The sequence below is a fragment of the Neoarius graeffei genome, chromosome 14 (assembly GCF_027579695.1).
Source record: "Neoarius graeffei isolate fNeoGra1 chromosome 14, fNeoGra1.pri, whole genome shotgun sequence".
In the NCBI taxonomy this organism is placed as follows: Eukaryota; Metazoa; Chordata; class Actinopteri; order Siluriformes; family Ariidae; genus Neoarius; species Neoarius graeffei.
The window spans coordinates 7,549,896-7,571,650 of record NC_083582.1 but is presented as its reverse complement, the minus strand read 5'-3'; the positions used below and the strand labels follow the sequence as shown (position 1 = coordinate 7,571,650).

Here is a 21,755-nt window from a genome sequence, read left to right as displayed (position 1 = left end):
AAAGCATTATGGAATAATTTACCAAAAACCCGTTTTGGAGAAATTGCGTCGGCCAAAAACAGCGCCCCCCATGGACGAAAATTCCCAAAATGTGGTATACATGACATGGGATGTAGTAAGAGGGTGGCCGTGAAGTTTGACCAAATTTGAGGAAAGATTGGATTTTTTGCCCAAAAATAGCGCCCCCAGTGGCGAAATATCACAGAAATTGGGTAACATGTCAGAAGCCCAATGAGTGATTAGCGTGTGAAGTATGAGCAGTGTTGAGCAATTAGAAGATTTGTTATGAATTTTTTAGCATGTAAAATTTTGAAGTGAAAATTGATTGACGTATAACTTCTGAACGGTTTATCCTACGTGAAACGTATTTAGTAACTTTTGTCAGCCATGTCTGTAGATGATGTGTATCAATTTTGGTGACATTCCTATGAACGGTCTAGGAGGAGTTGCGCCGTCTTCGTGGCCATGCATTTCACACAAAAGTGAAATTACCTCACTTCCTGTTGGGCGTGGCTAATGCATTGGCATTACATTTTTGTCCGGCTTAGTGAGATACATATGCGAACCAAATGGCATGCCACTACTACAAACTATATGGCAACCAGGCACCTTAATGCGGGAGGCCAAAATCACAATGACTTAGGGGGCGCTATAGAGGCCCTGAGCCCCGGCCAAGTGTGGGCTTTTGGTTCTGAGTAGCGGTGGCAATTCTCGGAAGTGGCGCCAAATTTCGCGCGTTTTCGCCCATGGCAAGCGCCCCGAAAATGGCCCAACAGCGGAGAAAAATAAAGAAGAAGAATAATAGTGAACTCTTACAAGAACAATAGGGCCTTCGCCCTATAGGGCTCGGGCCCTAATAAATCAAGCAACACGCGGTCTAAGACTGACTTTCATGTGAATCAAAATGCATACAGCGGTGCTTGAAAGTTTGTGAACCCGTTAGAATTTTCTATATTTCTGCATAAATATGACCTAAAACAACATCAGATTTTCACACAAGTCCTAAAAGTAGATAAAGAGAACCCAGTTAAACAAATAAGACAAAAATATTATACTTGGTCATTTATTTACTGAGGAAAATGATCCAATATTACATATCTGTGAGTGGCAAAAGTATGTGAACCTCTAAGATTAGCAGTTAATTTGAAGGTGAAATTAGAGTCAGGTGTTTTCAGTCAATGGGATGACAATCAGGTGTGAGTGGGCACCCTGTTTTATTTAAAGAACAGGGATCTATCAAAGTCTGATCTTCACAACACATGTTTGTGGAAGTGCATCATGGCACGAACAAAGGAGATTTCTGAGGACCTCAGAAAAAGTGTTGTTGATGCTCATCAGGCTGGAAAAGGTTACAAAACCATCTCTAAAGAGTTTGGACTCCACCAATCCACAGACAGACAGATTGTGTACAAATGGAGGAAAGTCAAGACCATTGTTACCCTCCCCAGGAGTGGTTGACCAACAAAGATCACTCCAAGAGCAAGGCGTGTAATAGTCGGTGAGGTCACAAAGGACCCCAGGGTAACTTCTAGCAACTGAAGGCCTCTCTCACATTGGCTAATGTTAATGTTCATGAGTCCACCATCAGGAGACCAAAATAGAACTTTTTGGTTTAAATGAGAAGCGTTATGTTTGGAGAAAGGAAAACGCTGCATTCCAGCATAAGAACCTTATCCCATCTGTGAAACATGGTGGTGGTAGTATCATACTTAGGTCCTGTTTTGCTGCATCTGGGCCAGGACTGCTTGCCATCATTGATGGAACAATGAATTCTGAATTATACCAGCGAATTCTAAAGGAAAATGTCAGGACATCTGTCCATGAACTGAATCTCAAGAGAAGGTGGGTCATGCAGCAAGACAACGACCCTAAGCACACAAGTCGTTCTACCAAAGAATAGTTAAAGAAGAATAAAGTTAATGTTTAAGAATGGCCAAGTCAAAGTCCTGACCTTAATCCAATGGAAATGTTGTGGAAGGACCTGAAGCGAGCAGTTCATGTGAGGAAACCCACCAACATCCCAGAGTTGAAGCTGTTCTGTACGGAGGAACGGGCTAAAATTCCTCCAAGCTGGTGTGCAGGACTGATCAACAGTTACCGCAAACGTTTAGTTGCAGTTATTGCTGCACAAGGGGGTCACACCAGATACTGAAAGCAAAGGTTCACTTACTTTTGCCACTCACAGATATGTAATCTTGGATCCTTTTAGGACTTGTGTGAAAATCTGATGAGGTTTGAGGTCATATTTATGCAGAAATATAGAAAATTCTAAAGGGTTCACAAACTTTCAAGCACCACTTTACATTTAAACCATAAATGAATTCAAATAAACAACACTTCACATTAACTAGCCACAACTAAGACTAACAATTGCCCAGATGCCAGCCTTACTTGAGATCGCTCTTGCTTGGCGACTGAAAGTGCGTCGTCTGTTATCCGAAGATAGCGCAGGTCCAGGAAGAAAACAGTTCTGTTCCTTTCACTTTTGCAGCTCGTCAGCTGAAGATCTTCGGTGTCCCGTCGGTCGTCCGATGATCTGGAAGGAATCTTGTTTGTAGTTCGTCGACGTTGAGAAAGGGAAAAGGGATCCGGTCACCTTTTCTCTTTTGAAATACTGCGTGGGCTGCAGTAACTTACTGGTTCAGTTATTATTACAACTATGCGAAAATCAAATACATTGAATTTTGGCTAAAGGTCCGGTATCAATAGCTCATTCTTTGTTCTCCTGTAGCACCGATGCAACGGCGTCTCTTTCATGCATGGAAACCCACCGCCAGAGAGAAAGAATTTCGATTCCATCGCGGGTTTAAAGCACGGTCATGACGTCACCGTATTTGGTATCCGGTATCATCTCTGTATCCAGTACCATTACAGGGAGTCAGAAGAATGGGCGGAGATAGGACATGGCATCGAGTACAGGGATTGGTGTGTTCAATGCTGTACAGTCGAAAGGGAGATGATGTTTCATATGGCTATGGCTTGGCAGCCCCCCTACATATTTTAAATCTGAAAACACGAGACTGCAATTAATAAAATAGGTGAGTGATTGTCTTTCCGGGCCAAGGTCAGGGTCCTGAACCCCACACAAGCAGAGCGTGGTCATGTGCGGTCACGTCATTTACTGGGCATAGACAGATTGTTTAACAATTTCACCAAAACGCACCATGGCGAGTATGAAGAAGAGAAAGGTAGATGTGGAATGTCGCGCTTTTCAGGAAAAATGGACAAATGATTATTTTTTTGTAGAAGTAAAAAGCAAGCCAGTTTGCTTAGTTTGTGGGGAAGCACTTGCAGTGATGAAAAAGGCTAATCTAGAGCATCATTATAGCACCAAACACGCCAAGCTGGACGAGCTGGAAGGACAAGTGCGTGTGGATAAAATTAATGCTCTTTGGCGGAGTTTGGGCGCCCAACAAGCAACATTCACAAGACCTCAAGGTAACCAAGAAAATGTTACACAGGCTAGTTTTGTGGTAAGTGAGCTAATCGCTAAGAAACTGAAACCACATTCAGAAGGGGAGTTTGTGAAGGAGTGCCTTGTCGCTGCCGCGGAACTGCTCGCACCGGACAAAGTGAAACTTTTCCAAAGTGTCAGTTTGTCTCGAAGAACCATCTCCGATCGGATTACTGACATGGCACAAGACATTGAGAAAACACTGAAGGATACCACGAGGGATTTTCAGTTTTTCTCATTAGCCTGCGACAAGACAACAGACATCATAAATACCGCCCAACTCGCCATTTTTGTGCGTGGGATTACAGCTGAGTTGGATACGCAGGAGGAAATGCTGTCTTTGCAAGCCATGCATGGCACTACCAAAGGTGAGGATTTGTTTGAGCAAGTTGTTTTGGCTATGAACAAATTCGACCTGCAGTTTGACAAGCTAAGTGGACTGGCTACAGACAGAGCCACAGCCATGGTTGGTGCGCAGAAAGGATTGACTGCGTTGGTTAAAAAAAGAAATGAGTCGTCTCAGTCTGGATCCAAATGAGTTGGTTATGTGCCACTGTATCATACACCGAGAGAGCCTGTGTGCACATTCCCTGAAGCTCAATAATGTGATGACTAGTGTTGTTTCCACCATCAACTTCATTAAAAGCAGAGGACTTAACAACCGCCGGTTTAAAGTGTTACTGAGTGAGCTTGAGTCAGAGTATGGAGACCTGGTTTACCATTGTGAGGTGCGGTGGCTGAGTCGTGCAGATATGCTTGCACGCTTCTACAACTTGAGGGAAGAAGTAAAGCAGGTCATGGAGATGAAGGGCAAACCAGTCGTAGCAAGTGGCTGTGTGATTTGGGCTTCATAGTGGACATTACCAAGTACAGTGGTGCTTGAAAGTTTGTGAACCCTTTAGAATTTTCTACATTTCTGAATAAATATGACTTAAAACATCATCAGATTTTCACACAAGTCCTAAAAGTAGATAAAGAGAACCCAGTTAAACAAATGAGACAAAAATATTATACTTGGTCATTTATCGACTGAGGAAAATAATCCAATATTACATATCTTTGAGTGGCAAAAGTATGTGAACCTCTCGGATTAGCAGTTAATTTGAAGGTGAAATTAGAGTCAGGTGTTTTCAATCAATTGGGATGGCAATCAGGTGTGAGTGGGCACCCTGTTTTATTTAAAGAACAGGGATCGATCAAAGTCTGATCTTCACAACACATGTTTGTGGAAATGTATCATGGCACGAACAAAGGAGGTTTCTGAGGACCTCAGAAAAAGCGTTGTTGATGCTCATCAGGCTGGAAAAGGTTACAAAACCATCTGTAAAGAGTTTGGACTCAACCAATCCACAGTCAGACAGATTGTGTACAAATGGAGGAAATTCAAGACCATTGTTACCCTCCCCAGGAGTGGTCGACCAACAACGATCACTCCAAGAGTAAGGCGTGTAATAGTCGGCGAGGTCACAAAGGACCCCAGGGTAACTTCTAAGCAACTGAAGGCCTCTCTCACATTGGCTAATGTTAATGTTCATGAGTCCACCATCAGGAGAACACTGAACAACAGTGGTCTGCATGGCAGAGTTGCAAGGAGAAAGCCACTGCTCTCCAAACAGAACATTGCTGCTTGTCTGCAGTTTGCTAAAGATCATGTGGACAAGCCAGAAGGCTATTGGAAAAAATGTTTTGTGGATGAGACCAAAATAGAATTTTGGTTTAAATGAGAAGCGTTATGTTTGCAGAAAGGAAACCACTGCCTTACAGCATAAGAACCTTATCCCAGCTGTGAAACATGGTGGTGGTAGTGTCATGGTTTGGGCCTGGACAATGTCAGGACATCTGTCCATAAACTGAATCTCAAGAGAAGGTGGGTCATGCAGCAAGACAACGACCCTAAGCACACAAGTCGTTCTACCAAAGAATGGTTAAAGAAGAATAAAGTTAATGTTTTGGAATGGCCAAGTCAAAGTCCTGACCTTAATCCAATGGAAATGTTGTGGAAGGACCTGAAGTGAGCAGTTCATGTGAGGAAACCCACCAACATCCCAGAGTTGAAGCTGTTCTGTACGGAGGAACGGGCTAAAATTCCTCCAGGCTGGTGTGCAGGACTGATCAACAGTTACCGCAAATGTTTAGTTGCAGTTATTGCTGCACAAGGGGGTCACACCAGATACTGAAAGCAAAGGTTCACATACTTTTGCCACTCACGGATATGTAATATTGGGTCATTTTCCTCAATAAATAAATGACCAAGTATAATATTTTTGTCTCATTTCTTTAACTGGGTTCTCTTTATCTACTTTTAGGACTTGTGTGAAAATCTGATGATGTTTTAGGTCATATTTATGCAGAAATATAGAAAATTCTAAAGGGTTCACAAACTTTCAAGTACCACTGTACCTCTCAGAACTGAATGTTAAGCTCCAAGGTCCCAACCAGCTTTTCAGCTCACTGTTTTCAAATGTGAAATCATTTGAAGCTGTGGCAAGTGCAACTGGAAAGGGGAAACTGTGGGTGGTAGAAATGGGCAACTGGACTTGCTTGAAGATTCTTGAAAACGTTTCACCTCTCGTCCAAAAGGCTTCCTCAGTTCTTCCTCAGAACTGACCCTTGCAAAGAATCGGTTCCGCTCAAGACTGACTGACCCAAACCTGGAAAACCAGCTGCAAGTAGCATCGTCATCTGACATCAGACGCCTCGCCAAAGAGAAGCAGTTCCAGCCTTCACATTCGGTCGGCCAGATATAATAATAATAATAATAATAATAATTGGTAAAATATTATTATATCGTAGCATCTTCATTACATAAAATGCTCAAAGTGCTTTACATCAGTCCATATAAAATCAATAAGAACACAAGACTAAAAACAGAGCATTAAAACAATAAGAGGTGGATAAAATCTCATCTCATTCTCATCATCTCTAGCAGCTTTATCCTGTTCTACAGGGTCGCAGGCGAGCTGGAGCCTATCCCAGCTGACTACGGGCGAAAGGCGGGGTACACCCTGGACAAGTCGCCAGGTCATCACAGGGCTGACACATAGACACAGACAACCATTCACACTCACACCTACGGTCAATTTAGAGTCACCAGTTAACCTAACCTGCATGTCTTTGGACTGTGGGGGAAACCAGAGCACCCGGAGGAAACCCACGCGGACACCATGCAAACTCCGCACAGAAAGGCCCTCGCTGGCCACGGGGCTCGAACCCGGACCTTTATTGCTGTGAGGCGACAGCGCTAACCACTACACCACCGTGCCGCCCGAGGTGGATAAAATTTAAAAAGAAAATGGGAAGATTAAAAAGGGATAAAACAAAGTTACACCAATAAAGTTGCTTTATTTGAACAGCATGGAAGAAAGCTAAAATAAATGGGCTGCATCTTCAAATTTTCAGCAGAGGTTATGGGTCAAAAAATTTAGTTTGGCCCCCACAGGATGCTATAAAACTCGAAATGGCCCTTGATAGGAAAAAGGTTCCCCACCCCTGGTATAGAGGATATTACACAGTGGTGCAAAGATATGAAGTTTATCTTTGAGTGGTGAATATTTTCAACACGAAAAGAAACTTCATATCTTCAAGCCAGCGTGTGATTTTTATTATATCGACTCACAAACAAAAAGGTCCCAAATTTATCAAAACAGCTCACTCGCTGATTTCTTCACGAGCGACAGATAGAGATTTGGTTCTCCGTGTCCCGGATGGAGCTCGGATGAAAAATACGACTGGAGTATTTTGGATTTTTATACATAAAAGCAATATCGCACTCGCAGTTGTCTCTTTTCCCACAGGATATAAAAATAATAAATGTATCGTAATCTTTACCAGCGTGTCAGTCCAGGCAGGATCTACAAAGATCACGTGGAGTTATTGCTACTGATCACTTTATAGAAGGTAAAATACAGTGTAGTCCTTAATAATAGATTTGATTGCACACTTCCACGTGGAAAACTAATCCCGTCCGAATCAGGCAGGATATTTTTGAGAATGAATTGATCAAATTTCGTATAGCGGGTCAGATTTCTGTTGGAAACGCTGTTTTGTTTTGTTCATAATCGCGTGCGTATGTTGACGAGCCATAAAGTGCGACGTGCGTTCCCGATGTAGCTCATTTGCATTTCATGACGCTGACCAAATTCCATAAAAGGTCGCGCATACAGGAAGCCGAGAGCACAGAACGAACAGCAGAAGTGGAAGTTATTTTGATTCGTTACTACACCAATAAAAACGTTTAGTAATCTATAATAATAATAATTGAATGCTATATACTCCGTCGTCTGAGGTATTCAGGAGACGCACAGACACTCAGACAGCACAAGTAAGATACAAACGTTTTTCTGGACACACAGGATTTAAATTTCTTGTGTAAGCTCTCGCACGAATGATTTCTGCGTAAATCTGTTCGTATCTATCTGGATAAATGAGGTGAAAGAGAGAGCAGCTGTGAGGAAAAGCCAAGCACTCAGCTAAAAATAAACAAGATGGGGGGGAATCAGAAATGCATTTTACTGTATATTTTGAGATGATGATGGAGGTTAACGTGCGATCGTACGCTGCGACACAACACTCATGGCATCTCTGTTCAACAACAAACCCTTTTTCCTGTTTCACTTATTGTCACAATGAGAGTTAACATTTACACGTGAGATCAATACTGAACCCTCAATCATAAGCACAGTAACAGGGTTTGATTCATCATTACAGGTGGTATAAACTAATCAGACGGAGACTATGTGAGGTTTTACTGATCAGACGGAGACGATGTGAGGTTTTAATGATCACACAGGAACAATGTGAGGTGACGATGATCAGATGGACGATGTGAGGGTTTAATGTTCAGACGGGGACGATGTGAGGTTTTAATGATCAGATGGGGACGATGTGAGGTTTTAATGATCAGACAGGGACGATGTGAGGTTTTAATGATCAGACAGGGACGATGTGAGGTTTTAATGATCAGACAGGAACAATGTGAGGTGACAATGATCAGATGGATGATGTGAGGGTTTAATGATCAGACAGAGACGATGTGAGGTTTTAATGATCAGACAGAGACGATGTGAGGTTTTAATGATCATACAGGAACAATGTGAGGTGACAATGATCAGATGGACGATGTGAGGGTTTAATGTTCAGACGGGGACGGTGTGAGGTTTTAATGATCAGACAGGGACGATGTGAGGTTTTAATTATCAGACAGGGACGATGTGAGGTTTTAATGATCAGAGGGAGACGATGTGAGGTTTTAATGATCAGACAGGGACGATGTGAGGTTTTAATGATCAGACAGGGACGATGTGAGGTTTTAATGATCACACAGGAACAATGTGAGGTGACAATGATCAGATGGATGATGTGAGGGTTTAATGTTCAGACGGGGACGATGTGAGGTTTTAATGATCAGACGGACGGTGTGAGGTTTTAATGATCAGACAGGGACGATGTGAGGTTTTAATTATCAGACAGGGACGATGTGAGGTTTTAATGATCAGAGGGAGACGATGTGAGGTTTTAATGAACAGATGGAGACAATGTGAAGTTTTAACGATCAGACAGGGACGACGTGAGGTTTTAATGATCAGACAGGAACAATGTGAGGTGATAATGATCAGATGGTCGATGTTAGGGTTTAATGATCAGACAGGGACGATGTGAGGTTTTAATGATCAGACAGGGACGATGTGAGGTTTTAATGATCAGATGGATGATGTGAGGTTTGAATGATCAGACAGGGACGATGTGAGGTTTTAATGATCAGATGGATGATGTGAGGTTTGAATGATCAGACAGGGACGATGTGAGGTTTTAATGATCAAACAGGGACGATGTGAGGTTTTAATGATCAGACAAGGGACGATGTGAGGTTTTAATGATCAGACAGGAACAATGTGAGGTGACAATGATCAGATGGACAATGTGAGGGTTTAATGATCAGACAGGGACAATGTGAGGTTTTAATGATCAGACAGGGATGATGTGAGGTGACAATGATCAGATGGATGATGTGAGGGTTTAATGATCAGACAGAGACGATGTGAGGTTTTAATGATCAGATGGATGATGTGAGGTTTGAATGATCAGACAGGGACGATGTGAGGTTTTAATGATCAGACAGGGATGATGTGAGGTGACAATGATCAGATGGATGATGTGAGGGTTTAATGATCAGACAGAGACGATGTGAGGTTTTAATGATCAGACAGAGACGATGTGAGGTTTTAATGATCAGACAGGAACAATGTGAGGTGACAATGATCAGATGGATGATGTGAGGGTTTAATGATCAGACAGAGACGATGTGAGGTTTTAATGATCAGACAGACGATGTGAGGTTTTAATGATCATACAGGAACAATGTGAGGTGACAATGATCAGATGGATGATGTGAGGGTTTAATGATCAGACGGACGATGTGAGGTGATAATGATCAGATGGAGACGATGTGAGGTTTTAATGATCAGACGGAGACGATGTGAGGTTTTACTGATCAGACGGAGACGATGTGAGGTTTTACTGATCAGACGGAGACGATGTGAGGTTTTACCAATCAGCCAGAGACGATGTGAGGTTTTACTGATCAGACGGAGACGATGTGAGGTTTTAATGATAAGACAGGGACAGTGTGAGGTTTTAATGATCAGACAGGGACAGTGTGAGGTTTTAATGATCAGACCGGGACGATGTGAGATTTTAATGATCAGACCGGGACGATGTGAGGTTTTAATGATCAGACGGGGACGATGTGAGGTTTTAATGATCAGACAGGGACGATGTGAGGTTTTAATGATCAGATGGATGATGTGAGGTTTGAATGATCAGACAGGGACGATGTGAGGTGACAATGATCAGATGGACGATGTGAGGGTTTAATGATCAGACGGAGACGATGTGAGGTTTTAATGATCAGACAGGGACGATGTGAGGTTTTAATGATCAGACGGGGACGATGTGAGGTTTTAATGATCAGACAGGGACGATGTGAGGTTTTAATGATCAGATGGATGATGTGAGGTTTTAATGATCAGACAGGGACGATGTGAGGTTTTAATGATCAGACGGGGACGATGTGAGGTTTTAATGATCAGACAGGGACGATGTGAGGTTTTAATGATCAGATGGATGATGTGAGGTTTGAATGATCAGACAGGGACGATGTGAGGTGACAATGATCAGATGGACGATGTGAGGGTTTAATGATCAGACGGAGACGATGTGAGGTTTTAATGATCAGACCGGGACGATGTGAGGTTTTAATGATCAGACGGGGACGATGTGAGGTTTTAATGATCAGACAGGGACGATGTGAGGTTTTAATGATCAGATGGATGATGTGAGGTTTGAATGATCAGACAGGAACAATGTGAGGTGACAATGATCAGATGGACGATGTGAGGGTTTAATGATCAGACGGAGACGATGTGAGGTTTTAATGATCAGACAGGGACGATGTGAGGTTTTACTGATCAGACGGAGACGATGTGAGGTTTTAATGATCAGACAGGGACAGTGTGAGGTTTTAATGATCAGACAGGGACAGTGTGAGGTTTTAATGATCAGACCGGACGATGTGAGGTTTTAATGATCAGACGGGGACGATGTGAGGTTTTAATGATCAGACGGAGACGATGTGAGGTTTTAATGATCAGACGAAGACGATGTGAAGTTTTAATGATCAGACAGGGACGATGTGAGGTTTTAATGATCAGACAGGGACAATGTGAGGTTTTAATGATCAGACAGACGATGTGAGGTGATGATCAGACGGAGACGATGTGAGGTTTTAATGATCAGACAGGAACAATGTGAGGTGACAATGATCAGATGGACGATGTGAGGGTTTAATGATCAGACGGAGACGATGTGAGGTTTTAATGATCAGACAGGGACGATGTGAGGTTTTAATGATCAGACGGAGACGATGTGAGGTTTTAATGATCAGACAGGGACAGTGTGAGGTTTTAATGATCAGACAGGGACGATGTGAGGTTTTAATGATCAGACAGATGATGTGAGGTGACAATGATCAGATGGATGATGTGAGGGTTTAATGATCAGATGGAGACGATGTGAGGTTTTAATGATCAGACAGGAACAATGTGAGGTGACAATGATCAGATGGACGATGTGAGGGTTTAATGATCAGCCGGAGACGATGTGAGGTTTTAATGATCAGACAGGGACGATGTGAGGTTTTACTGATCAGACGGAGACGATGTGAGGTTTTAATGATCAGACAGGGACAGTGTGAGGTTTTAATGATCAGACAGGGACAGTGTGAGGTTTTAATGATCAGACCGGACGATGTGAGGTTTTAATGATCAGACGGGGACGATGTGAGGTTTTAATGATCAGACGGAGACGATGTGAGGTTTTAATGATCAGACGGAGACGATGTGAAGTTTTAATGATCAGACAGGGACGATGTGAGGTTTTAATGATCAGACAGGGACAATGTGAGGTTTTAATGATCAGACAGACGATGTGAGGTGATGATCAGACGGAGACGATGTGAGGTTTTAATGATCAGACAGGGACGATGTGAGGTTTTAATGATCAGACAGACGATGTGAGGTGACAATGATCAGATGGATGATGTGAGGGTTTAATGATCAGATGGAGACGATGTGAGGTTTTAATGATCAGACAGGGACGATGTGAGGTGACAATGATCAGATGGACGATGTGAGGGTTTAATGATCAGACGGAGACGATGTGAGGTTTTAATGATCAGACAGGGACGATGTGAGGTTTTAATGATCAGACAGACGATGTGAGGTGACAATGATCAGATGGACGATGTGAGGGTTTAATGATCAGATGGAGACGATGTGAGGTTTTAATGATCAGACAGGGACGATGTGAGGTTTTAATGATCAGACAGACGATGTGAGGTGATAATGATCAGACGGAGACGATGTGAGGTTTTAATGATCAGACGGAGACGATGTGAGGTTTTACTGATCAGACGGAGACGATGTGAGGTTTTAATGATCAGACAGGGACAGTGTGAGGTTTTAATGATCAGACCGGGACGATGTGAGGTTTTAATGATCAGACGGGGACGATGTGAGGTTTTAATGATCAGACGGAGACGATGTGAGGTTTTAATGATCAGACAGGGACGAAGTGAGGTTTTAATGATCAGACAGGGAAGATGTGAGGTTTTAATGATCAGACAGGGACGATGTGAGGTTTTAATGATCAGACAGGGACGATGTGAGGTTTTAATGATCCGACAGGGACGAAGTGAGGTTTTAATGATCAGACAGGGATGAAGTGAGGTTTTAATGATCAGACAGGGACGGTGTGAGGTTTTAATGATCAGACAGGGACAGTGTGAGGTTTTAATGATCAGACAGGGACAGTGTGAGATTTTAATGATCAGACGGAGACGATGTGAGGTTTTAATGATCAGACAGGGAAGATGTAAGGTTTTAATGATCAGACAGGGACGATGTGAGGTTTTAATGATCCGACAGGGACGAAGTGAGGTTTTAATGATCAGACAGGGATGAAGTGAGGTTTTAATGATCAGACAGGGACAGTGTGAGGTTTTAATGATCAGACAGGGACAGTGTGAGATTTTAATGATCAGACGGAGACGATGTGAGGTTTTAATGATCAGACAGGGACGGTGTGAGGTTTTAATGATCAGACAGGGACAGTGTGAGGTTTTAATGATCAGACAGGGACAGTGTGAGATTTTAATGATCAGACGGAGACGATGTGAGGTTTTAATGATCAGACAGGGCCGATGTGAGGTTTTAATGATCAGACAGGGCCGATGTGAGGTTTTAATGATCAGACAGGGACGATGTGAGGTTTTAATGATCAGACAGGAACGATGTGAGGTTTTAATTATCAGACAGGGATGATGTGAGGTTTTAATGATCAGACAGGGACAGTGTGAGGTTTTAATGATCAGACAGGGTCAGTGTGAGGTTTTAATGATCAGACAGGGTCAGTGTTAGGTTTTAATGATCAGACAGGGACAATGTGAGGTTTTAATTATCAGACAGGGACGATGTGAGGTTTTAATGATCAGACAGGGACAGTGTGAGGTTTTAATGATCAGACAGGGACAATGTGAGGTTTTAATGATCAGACAGGGACGATGTGAGGTTTTAATGATCAGACGGAGACGATGTGAGGTTTTAATGATCCGACAGGGACGAAGTGAGGTTTTAATGATCAGACAGGGATGAAGTGAGGTTTTAATGATCAGACAGGGACGGTGTGAGGTTTTAATGATCAGACAGGGACAGTGTGAGGTTTTAATGATCAGACAGGGACAGTGTGAGATTTTAATGATCAGACGGAGACGATGTGAGGTTTTAATGATCAGACAGGGCCGATGTGAGGTTTTAATGATCAGACAGGGCCGATGTGAGGTTTTAATGATCAGACAGGGACGATGTGAGGTTTTAATGATCAGACAGGAACGATGTGAGGTTTTAATTATCAGACAGGGATGATGTGAGGTTTTAATGATCAGACAGGGACAGTGTGAGGTTTTAATGATCAGACAGGGTCAGTGTGAGGTTTTAATGATCAGACAGGGTCAGTGTGAGGTTTTAATGATCAGACAGGGACAATGTGAGGTTTTAATTATCAGACAGGGACGATGTGAGGTTTTAATGATCAGACAGGGACAGTGTGAGGTTTTAATGATCAGACAGGGACAATGTGAGGTTTTAATGATCAGACAGGGACGATGTGAGGTTTTAATGATCAGACGGAGACGATGTGAGGTTTTAATGATCAGACAGGGAAGATGTAAGGTTTTAATGATCAGACAGGGACGATGTGAGGTTTTAATGATCCGACAGGGACGAAGTGAGGTTTTAATGATCAGACAGGGACAATGTGAGGTTTTAATTATCAGACAGGGACGATGTGAGGTTTTAATGATCAGACAGGGACAGTGTGAGGTTTTAATGATCAGACAGGGACAATGTGAGGTTTTAATGATCAGACAGGGACGATGTGAGGTTTTAATGATCAGACGGAGACGATGTGAGGTTTTAATGATCAGACAGGGAAGATGTAAGGTTTTAATGATCAGACAGGGACGATGTGAGGTTTTAATGATCCGACAGGGACGAAGTGAGGTTTTAATGATCAGACAGGGATGAAGTGAGGTTTTAATGATCAGACAGGGACGGTGTGAGGTTTTAATGATCAGACAGGGACAGTGTGAGGTTTTAATGATCAGACAGGGACAGTGTGAGATTTTAATGATCAGACGGAGACGATGTGAGGTTTTAATGATCAGACAGGGCCGATGTGAGGTTTTAATGATCAGACAGGGACGATGTGAGGTTTTAATGATCAGACAGGAACAATGTGAGGTTTTAATTATCAGACAGGGATGATGTGAGGTTTTAATGATCAGACAGGGACAGTGTGAGGTTTTAATGATCAGACAGGGTCAGTGTGAGGTTTTAATGATCAGACAGGGTCAGTGTGAGGTTTTAATGATCAGACAGGGTCAGTGTGAGGTTTTAATGATCAGACAGGGTCAGTGTGAGGTTTTAATGATCAGACAGGGACAATGTGAGGTTTTAATTATCAGACAGGGACGATGTGAGGTTTTAATGATCAGACAGGGACAGTGTGAGGTTTTAATGATCAGACAGGGACAATGTGAGGTTTTAATGATCAGACAGGGACGATGTGAGGTTTCAATGATCAGACGGAGACGATGTGAGGTTTTAATGATCAGACAGGGACGATGTGAAGTTTTAATGATCAGAGAGGGACAATGTGAGGTATTAATGATCAGACAGGGACGATGTGAGGTTTTAATGATCAGACGGAGACTATGTGAGGTTTTAATGATCAGACGAAGACGATGTGAGGTTTTAATGATCAGACGGGGACGATGTGAGGTTTTAATGATCAGAGGGGGACGATGTGAGGTTTTAATGATCAGACGGGAACAATGTGAGGTTTTAATGATCAGACAGGGACGATGTGAGGTTTTAATGATCAGACAGGGACGATGTGAGGTTTTAATTATCAGACAGGGACGATGTGAGGTTTTAATGATCAGACAGAGACTATGTGAGGTTTTAATGATCAGACGAAGACGATGTGAGGTTTTAATGATCAGACGGGGACGATGTGAGGTTTTAATGATCAGAGGGGGACGATGTGAGGTTTTAATGATCAGACAGGAACGATGTGAGGTTTTAATGATCAGACAGGGACGATGTGAGGTTTTAATGATCAGACGGAGACTATGTGAGGTTTTAATGATCAGACGGAGACGATGTGAGGTTTTAATGATCAGACGGGGACGATGTGAGGTTTTAATGATCAGACGGGGACGATGTGAGGTTTTAATGGTCAGACGGGGACGATCTGAGGTTTTAATGATCAGACGGGTACAATGTGAGGTTTTAATGATCAGACGGGGAAGATGTGAGGTTATCAGATGGACGATGTGAGGTGATGATCAGACAGGGACGATGTGAGGTTTTAATGATCAGATGGGGACGATGAGGTTTTAATGATCAGACGGGGACGATGTGAGGTTTTAATGATCAGACAGGGACGATGTGAGGTTTTAATGGTCAGACGGGGACGATGTGAGGTTTTAATGATCAGACGGGTACAATGTGAGGTTTTAATGATCAGACGGGGAAGATGTGAGGTTATCAGATGGACGATGTGAGGTGATGATCAGACGGGGACGATGTGAGGTTTTAATGATCAGATGGGGACGATGTGAGGTTTTAATGATCAGATGGGGACGATATGAGGTTTTAATGATCAGACGGGGACGATGTGAGGTTATCAGATGGACGATGTGAGGTGATAATGATCAGATGGAGACGATGTGAGGTTTTAATGATCAGACAGGGACGATGTGTGGTAATAATGAACGGCTGATTCACTCAGAATGCTGTAAATAGCAAGTATCAGAATAATGTCGTGTGTGCGTCACACAGCTGTGTGTCTTGCTCCTGCTGGACAGTTGGTATTGTCTGGGTCAGCCTTCAGAGTGATGGGTGGAATTTCCAGGCTTAGAGTGTGTGTGTGTGTGTGTGTGTGTGTGTGTGTGTGTGTGTGTGTGTGTGTGCGCGCGCGCACATGTTCGTTGGAAGGCAGATAAAAGATATGCTAATTGTGTAACGAACACAAACAGTACTGAAGAATAGTCGCCTTTCTCACACACACACACTGTTCAGTTCCCTGCAGTGTAACAGTGGTAACGGATAAACACAGCTTTAACATAATTATGGTGACTTTAACCTTTTAAAGTTATCTGTGCCCTGTATATGAAGGACTGTAACTCATAACACGTTATAGGCGAGATATTCTACATGAGAAATAAAAGAATAATACAAACATTTATAATCTGGGCTGGCTATCAGGCCACATTCTTAATTTGATGATGAGGCCACACCTCCTTCCCTGAGACTGACAGATACAGAGGCCACACCTCCTTCCCTGAGACTGACAGATACAGAGGCCACACCTCCTTCCCTGAGACTGACAGATACAGAGGCCACACCTCCTTCCCTGAGACTGACAGACACAGAGGCCACACCTCCTTCCCTGAGACTGACAGATACAGAGGCCATACCTCCTTCCCTGAGACTGACAGACACAGAGGCCACACCTCCTTCCCTGAGACTGACAGATACAGAGGCCATACCTCCTTCCCTGAGACTGACAGACACAGAGGCCACACCTCCTTCCCTGAGACTGACAGATACAGAGGCCATACCTCCTTCCCTGAGACTGACTGACACAGAGGCCACACCTCCTTCCCTGAGACTGACAGATACAGAGGCCATACCTCCTTCCCTGAGACTGACTGACACAGAGGCCACACCTCCTTCCCTGAGACTGACGGATACAGAGGCCACACCTCCTTCCCTGAGACTGACGGATACAGAGGCCACACCTCCTTCCCTGAGACTGACGGACACAGAGGATGGCAGACCTGCAGCCGGTTTCACTAAAGTAGTTTAGACTGGTCTATGGGTTAAGATTGGTCTTAAGTTTCTTTATAGACCAGTCTAATGCAAGTAAGACAGTTTCACAAAAGTTAAGACTAATTTTTTAAGTCTAATTTTAGGCTTAAAAAGTAAGACACCCTCCCCCCAGTCTAATATGGGTCTAAGAAAGCTTGAAATGTTAACGCAGTGAAGTACATTGCAAGTATGTAATACACAAATTTAGGCTATTATAATCTAACTATAAAGTATTCAATCAAGAACAAACAGTGTAATGCCAGCTTATTCATTTTATTACTTATAAATAATATAAATATATCAATTCATTTATGCATATAATTACATCACCACTCATCACTTATCTCTCTCTCTCTCTCATACACTCTCACACACACACATTACTACATCACTCCTCCATCTGCGCGAGTCTCTTCAATTTAAGTTGCAGTCTTTCCTTTTCGAGCTGCAAGACCTCAGTCTCCAGAAGGAGTTTTTTCTCCTCCAGATGAAGGTTGTTGTATTGCTTGTCAAGCACCATGGCCATGGTGGTGGTTCTGGTGGTGGTGGCAGATGTCTGGGAGTCCTCCACAACCGGTTCAGGGATCAAGGAAACTTTAAAAAAAAATCAGACCAAGGTTTTCATTATTAGAAACTGTAGTCACACCACAACATAGTATTTAGGTCAGCTTGTTCCAAACGTCTTTCTTTACGTGAACTACCTACTGTAGCAGAATTTAAATCTATGTTGGTCAAACCAACGACTGTAGAGTCTATGGGTCAAACCTATGTTCCATCGTTTAGTAACAGACCTTGGTATCAACCGAGTGGAATAGCTATTTCGCCATCGCAAGGTAACTGTAGCTTAGCTCAGTGCTGTGGGAACATAATCTCCCCTACTGTTTATGCTGAAATGACAATAAAACCCCACTTGACAACGTCTATAACTTAAACAAGACTCTACCTGTAATTTCCTCCTGATCGGTAGGCTCTTCGTGTAGTGTCACATCCGCGCAGGTACTGGGTGATGACAACTCCGAGGGTGAAGGAGCCTCAGCTTCAACGTTGCTAGGGGAGTTGCTGCTGGGTCTGGCGAAGCCGGTTACTCCGCTCTCCTTTCACTCCCCAGAATAAGGGCGACTCGGCGCCATAAATGTTGATGACCATTTCGGTGGTTACTTTTAGTTTCCGTTTCTGCACGGCAGCATCTCTTCTCGCAGATGGATTAACGCTATTCACAGACGACGTTATTTTTCCCACACTTCATGTTTTTTCTTATTGCTACATTCTTCGCTGAATTTGCCTAATAAAACGTCTTTGTAGGAATTAAATTCCTCTAATATAGCCAGATTTTCCGAGTGGCTAAACGGCACTGAACGACCACTGTCCGCCATTTTTTTTGTTTTGAAAAGAGTCTGAAAATACCCACAATCCTTTGCAGCATAGTACGACTTAAGATAGTCGGAGTCTTAACTGCTTTGTGCAACAGTATTTGTCAGACGTCTATGCTAAGCCCGACTATACCCGCTGTCTAAGTTAAAGTCATAGTCTAACTTAGTGAAACCGGCTGCTGGTTTGCCGCTGCACTACTGTCAGAACTGCTGTTATAGAATATTAATCAACACATTCCAGCCAATCAGAATGCACAATCCTGGAGCTGCGTGCGTGTGTACGTACTCTACCATTTTCATTCATGTGCTCCAGAAACTTCTCTCTCTCTCTCTCTCGTGCTCACTCACACCGATAGTCAGTCTCTCTCTCTGATAGTCAGTCTGTCTGTCTGTCTCTCTCTCTCTGATAGTCAGTCTGTCTCTCTCTCTCTCTCTCTGATAGTCAGTCTGTCTGTCTCTCTCTCTCTCTGATAGTCAGTCTGTCTGTCTCTCTCTCTCTCTCTCTCTGATAGTCTGTCTCTCTCTCTCCGATAGTCTGTCTCTCTCTCTCCGATAGTCAGTCTCTCTCTCTCTGATAGTCAGTCTCTCTCTCTCCGATAGTCAGTCTCTCTCTCTCTCCGATAGTCAGTCTCTCTCTCTGATAGTCAGTCTGTCTGTCTCTCTCTCTCTCTCTGATAGTCAGTCTCTCTCCGATAGTCAGTCTCTCTCTCTCTCTGATAGTCAGTCTCTCTCTCTCTGATAGTCAGTCTCGCTCTCACTCCGATAGTCAGTCTCTCTCTATCTCGCTCTGATAGTCAGTCTCTCTCGCTCCGATAGTCAGTCTCTCTTTCTCTCCGATAGTCAGTCTCTCTCTCCGATAGTCAGTCTCTCTCTCCGATAGTCAGTCTCTCTCTCCGATAGTCAGTCTCTCTCTCCGATAGTCAGTCTCTCTCTCCGATAGTCAGTCTCTCTCTCTCTCTGATAGTCAGTCTCTCTCTCTCACTCCGATAGTCAGTCTCTCTCTCTCACTCCGATAGTCAGTCTCTCTCGCTCTGATAGTCAGTCTCTCTCTCTCGCTCCGATAGTTAGTCTCTCTCGCTCCGATAGTTAGTCTCTCTCGCTCCGATAGTTAGTCTCTCTCGCTCCGATAGTCAGTCTCTCTCTCTGATAGTCAGTCTGTCTGTCTGTCTCTCTCTCTCTGATAGTCAGTCTGTCTCTCTCTCTCTCTCTCTGATAGTCAGTCTGTCTGTCTCTCTCTCTCTCTGATAGTCAGTCTGTCTGTCTCTCTCTCTCTCTGATAGTCTGTCTGTCTCTCTCTCTCTCTCTCTCTGATAGTCTGTCTCTCTCTCTCTCCGATAGTCTGTCTCTCTCTCTCTCGCTCTGACAGTCAGTCTCTCTCTCTCGCTCTGACAGTCAGTCTCTCTCTCTCTCTCGTGCGCGCGCTCTGATAGTCTCTCTCTCTCGCTCCAATAGTCGGTCTCTCTCTCTCTCTTGCTCTGATAGTTAGTCTCTCTCTCGCTCCGATAGTCAGTCTCTCTCTCTCGCTCCGATAGTCAGTCTCTCTCTCTCTCTCTCTCTCTCTCTGGCTCCGATAGTCAGTCTCTCTCGCTCCGATAGTCAGTCTCTCTCGCTCCGATAGTCAGTGTCTCTCTCTCGCTCCGATAGTCAGTCTCTCTCTCTGTCGCTCCGATAGTCAGTCTCTCTCTCTGTCGCTCCGATAGTCAGTCTCTCTCTCTCTCTCGCTCCGATAGTCAGTCTCTCTCTCTCTCGCTCCGATAGTCAGTCTCTCTCTCTCTCGCTCCGATAGTCAGTCTCTCTCTCTCTCGCTCTGATAGTTAGTCTCTCTCTCTCTCGCTCCGATAGTCAGTCTCTCTCTCTCTCTCTCGCTCCGATAGTCAGTCTCTCTCTCTCTCTCGCTCCGATAGTCAGTCTCTCTCTCTCTCTCGCTCCGATAGTCAGTCAGTCTCTCTCTCTCGCTCCGATAGTCAGTCTCTCTCTCTCTCTCGCTCCGATAGTCAGTCTCTCTCTCTCTCTCGCTCCGATAGTCAGTCTCTCTCTCTCTCTCGCTCCGATAGTCAGTCTCTCTCTCGCTCCGATAGTCAGTCTCTCTCTCTCTCTCGCTCCGATAGTCAGTCTCTCTCTCTCTCTCGCTCCGATAGTCAGTCTCTCTCTCTCTCTCGCTCCGATAGTCAGTCTCTCTCTCTCGCTCCGATAGTCAGTCTCTCTCTCTCGCTCCGATAGTCAGTCTCTCTCTCTCTCTCGCTTCGATAGTCAGTCTCTCTCTCTCTCTCGCTCCGATAGTCAGTCTCTCTCTCTCTCTCGCTCCGATAGTCAGTCTCTCTCTCTCTCTCTCGCTCCGATAGTCAGTCTCTCTCTCTCTCTCGCTCCGATAGTCAGTCTCTCTCTCTCTCTCGCTCCGATAGTCAGTCTCTCTCTCTCTCTCGCTCCGATAGTCAGTCTCTCTCTCTCTCTCGCTCCGATAGTCAGTCTCTCTCTCTCTCTCGCTCCGATAGTCAGTCTCTCTCTCTCTCTCGCTCCGATAGTCAGTCTCTCTCTCTCTCTCGCTCCGATAGTCAGTCTCTCTCTCTCTCTCGCTCCGATAGTCAGTCTCTCTCTCTCTCTCGCTCCGATAGTCAGTCTCTCTCTCTCGCTCCGATAGTCAGTCTCTCTCTCTCTCGCTCCGATAGTCAGTCTCTCTCTCTCTCTCGCTCCGATAGTCAGTCTCTCTCTCTCTCTCGCTCCGATAGTCAGTCTCTCTCTCTCGCTCCGATAGTCAGTCTCTCTCTCTCTCTCGCTCCGATAGTCAGTCTCTCTCTCTCGCTCCGATAGTCAGTCTCTCTCTCTCGCTCCGATAGTCAGTCTCTCTCTCTCGCTCCGATAGTCAGTCTCTCTCTCTCGCTCCGATAGTCAGTCTCTCTCTCTCGCTCCGATAGTCAGTCTCTCTCTCTCGCTCCGATAGTC

At 44.0% G+C, this 21,755-nt stretch overlaps 1 protein-coding gene and 1 long non-coding RNA gene across 2 annotated transcripts in view; one reads left to right on the top strand and one right to left on the bottom strand.

The window, feature by feature from the left end:
• The window catches only part of lhpp (phospholysine phosphohistidine inorganic pyrophosphate phosphatase), a 101,714-nt gene that overhangs the window by 67,136 nt on the left and 12,823 nt on the right, over positions 1-21,755 (top strand). The window lies entirely within an intron of this gene.
• Positions 17,948-20,710, bottom strand: LOC132897454 (uncharacterized). The gene is made up of 2 exons (XR_009656320.1): positions 18,389-20,710; positions 17,948-18,039 (listed from the first exon to the last, which is right to left on the bottom strand). It is a non-coding gene; the product is annotated as an uncharacterized LOC132897454 (long non-coding RNA).